This window comes from Ciona intestinalis, unplaced genomic scaffold, assembly GCF_000224145.3.
Source record: "Ciona intestinalis unplaced genomic scaffold, KH HT000846.1, whole genome shotgun sequence".
Classification (NCBI taxonomy): domain Eukaryota; kingdom Metazoa; phylum Chordata; class Ascidiacea; order Phlebobranchia; family Cionidae; genus Ciona; species Ciona intestinalis.
The window spans coordinates 1-4,119 of NW_004191167.1; the positions used below are offsets into that span (position 1 = coordinate 1).

Genomic DNA, 4,119 nt, shown 5'->3' on the forward strand with positions numbered 1-4,119 from the left:
CTGGAGACTCCAACAGTTGACAGGCAGTGAAACAAATCATCAGAGTGCAAAATACTAAGCAAATTTAACATCAATTAGGAAAAGAAAGGAGGAAAATAGGATATGAAACGATAACGAATGTTTATTGCTAAATACCAGTAAGCTCATTAGCTCACTTTATAGATGATTATAGTTGCTCAGTGCCTTGTTCTGTTACATTCGTAATGATAAAAACCAAAAACTGTATCTATAATCTATATGGTAGCCCATTTTACAGTTTTCGAAACAGTATAACAATTCTGGAGTAACAGTTGATTAAAGACAAACCTGATATTTGAAATAAAGCAATCATTGGCCTATTAACTTTATTCTACACACAAGACTTACCTTTGGTGCAATGGACTAATATCTGATGATCTTCGTTGATGGCAGTTTATGATTGATTTATTCATTTTGTCGTTGGAGCTCTCGTCACCTCTTGAACATCATTGTTGCATGCATACGTGTAACGCTCCAAAGCACATAACAAAAAACTGTAACAAAAACTCTCTTAAAAATACAGACTTTGACAGAAAGCAGAACAAACTGTCAGAAGCATCCATTATTTAGTTTTATAGCCACATAATAACAGCAGAGGAACATATAAAATGATGTTATCGTCATTAAATATAAAAGCAGAGATAGCCCCTACGTCAACTGAGTCATTACCAGACAACAAAAACAAGTTTAACTAAGACTAAGTACAGTTAGCGTCGTAAGCCATGTCTGGAGTCATCAATTAAACCATCAACAGCACAAAGCAAGCCAAAAAATGTACTTACATGCATTGCAAACATTTTGTGACAATTTAGCATGAATTTTTTTGTCAATTATATATATATATATATATAAAAATTAAGACACATTACATACATATACATTTATTATAAACCAAAAACCTCCCACAAAAACTAAGCTTACATTTAAACATGATTTTCAAGCATTTAAAAATAGAAAACAAATTCTTCAATTATATAAACTTCTTTACAGGCTATACCACTACGGCAGATAAGCAACTATTAAAAATATTTTATAAGAAATTTATATAAATAATACAGTAGGCAACCTAACAATTCTAATAAAATCTAAATGTTACTAGATAGTCATAAGCATAAGAAGCCCTTACATTTTAAACGAAAGGCATCTTCACATGATACATCTTATTGAAGACCCAAAAAATACACTGATTGAACTTGGGAAACAGCACTACACTTTTAAAACAGCCAACCTTCAAAACTGAGGGCTGCTAGTCCAGTGCCAAACACTGGTTTAACTTATTAAGGCTGCATTCCTGTAGGCTGTATACACAACAGACCCATTACCTATTTCTTTAGCCAAATTCTAGAAACAACAAACATTTAGTGATTATTTAGAATATTATAGAGCAGAAGATAGCAATACACTAGGATAATTTGCAACATTAAATCAAATGTGTACCCATTTTAAAAAGGCAAGTGGTCAATCCTATATAGGTAATGAAGAGGCAGACTTGCTTATTTTTTAAAAAATCTTTAATATTATAACCCTAATGATTTCTTAAGTAGCTGTGAAATCGCTAAGTAAACACTAAATAAACAGTGCTCTATCACAGAAGACACAGACCATAACATAACTTATTGTACAGCTTATACTGCTTCAGTGCTTAACCATTAATGTTATGGTAAGTGACAAAACTGTATACTGCTATTTCTTCACCAGATGGTTTGACGGAAAATGCGCCACCTCACGAACATATAATTTCAAGATGAAAATGCTCAGCACGTTTTTCCTGATCAAAGCTCACATTGACAGCTTACCAAACACCAGGAAACATAAATGAACTTGGCTGGTGTGAAAAAAAAAACCAAAATCTCCAAGCATCAGCTACTGCGATTATTTACAGCGAAATACAAATGTATGAAGATATGTTACCGTCTTAGTGAAAATATAGTTTGTTTTTGTAAATCTTAGTGAATTATAAACGCTAATAAGACACATAAATTACAATTACATAAATAAAAATCTTTAATTACAAGACATGGGACTATACAAAGAAGACGGAAAAATTTTTCCGCTAGAGGCGGTAATTATTTAAATTAAAAAATACGGAAAAACGAACAAAACAGCACTACAAAGTGTTAATAAGTGTAAAACAAATTAATTAAATAATGAAAATACCTTTCTAAATACATAAAACACTAGTAAGAACATATTTCCCACATTAGGTCGGTTATATACGCTCTTTCGTTGTGATTACTGTCGTCGAGTCTGTAGTGTAGCGGTTTGCGTGCGGTCGTAAAACTCTCTTTGTCTCATTTTTACCGGGTTCGAGTCCCGTACAGTGGAATACTTTTTTATATTTTTTTTTCAAGTTTTTTTTGTTTGACGAGTTAGGGGTTAGGGGTTAGGGGTTAGGGGTTTATATCTTATGTGTATAAACCGTGAAACTAACTGCTCCCCATAAAATAGAGAAACGAATTTGTCATCGCCTCCTAGCGGAAAATTTTTTCCGTCTTCTCTGTATAGCTCCATGTATTAATAATTCTTTGTCTTAGGCAACGTCACGTCAGAAAACAGCGATATTGGCCGGCATTTCGTACACACTATGAATTTGTCACAAGCACACAATTAATTAAACAATAAACAAATATTTATCAAATTAACAGATTTTCTTATGTGGCTTAGAACCCTACCTTGCAGTTGCATGCCGATTTTCAATAATACTCATGGTCACGCACTCGTAAAATAACCGTCTTTCACATGCAAGATTTCGTCAGGTGCTGCCTCATTCTGCAAACTGGAAAAGTAGTACTTCAACAGGCTAATTTTATACATGAGAATGTTAATTATAAACAAACATTTGAACTTGCTGGTGGAAGTGGTGTTTAAGTGTTTTTCAAAAAATCACATATATATATATATCATAAACATGATTTACATTTACTACATTTAATACACTGTTCGGAAGATGTTAAACAAGCATTAGTTAGTTTAATAATAAATCATCAGATAAAACAACTCTTAATTCAGTAATTCACCGATTGTAGTAGTGAAATCTTGATTTCTGTGTTTTGGGTCGAGTTTTTTTTTAAAGTTCTACTAAGTTTTGGAACTATTACCGTGTTAGTTTCAGATAAATGATATAAGTTATGAGAAGTTACTTCATACATGCTTGCTTCAATACTTATATTATTTATTTATTTTTTTAGTGAAACAGAAGGTGTTCCAAGCACTGCCATTCGAGAAATCTCTCTTCTGAAAGAACTAGATCATAATAACATTGTTAGGTAAGAATCTTCATTCTTGTATACCTCCAGATATTGTGTCAAATTTATAAGGAAATAACGAAAATACTTTTTATTTCGAAGGCTAATCTTAATAATATTTATGGTAATCCTTTCTTTTTTTGCGAAAAAGTTGGGCGTTCGAGTCCAAAATTAACTTTGAAAATGCGTGAAAACATGCTTCATCACCGTAGTTTGCGTGACTTGTGTAAGGTTAATGATTTATTACGTCACAATGGTGATATGTTATGTCCCAATAGTGATAAGTTACTTATGTTGGGGCACGTTCCAGCCTTGTTTTTTGCTAGTGAAAACCTTAACTCTATGCCCTAACCCTTAACAAATTACATAATCTGTAACATAGAAATTAAAAGCAATGATATGCATTCTATGGCGTAATAATCTAACCTTTGTTTATATTATGTGTGAAAAATAAGGTGACGCAGCATGTTTTTGAGCATTTTTAAGGTTAATTTTCGACCAGAATGCCTTTTTTTTTCAAAAAATATTTAGACATCATTTTAAAACCAAAATTTTAAGGGGCCACCAGCTAAAGAATTACCAATATTCACATTGTAATTTTGCAGCATAATACCAAACTTTCCAATGAATATTTTTTTACTTACTTAGCATTAGTCTTTTATATTTATAATAAATATTTGCAGAAAGCAATAAACCATTTGATTTCTAAAATATATCAATTTCAGATTGATGGATGTAATACATAGCGAGAAAAAGCTTTATCTTGTGTTTGAGTATTTAAATCAAGACTTGAAGAAATATATGGATTCCCAACCAAATGGATTGCCGATGTCATTAGCTTGATGAACTACTGCAG

At 31.9% G+C, this 4,119-nt stretch overlaps 1 long non-coding RNA gene across 1 annotated transcript; it reads right to left on the reverse strand.

Annotated features, from left to right (window-relative positions):
• LOC104266086 lies at positions 1–1,355 on the reverse strand. Its single transcript, XR_717411.3, has 3 exons — positions 1,145–1,355; positions 367–512; positions 1–54 (listed from the first exon to the last, which is right to left on the reverse strand). It is a non-coding gene; the product is annotated as an uncharacterized LOC104266086 (long non-coding RNA).
• Positions 1,356–4,119: the final 2,764 nt, after the last annotated feature.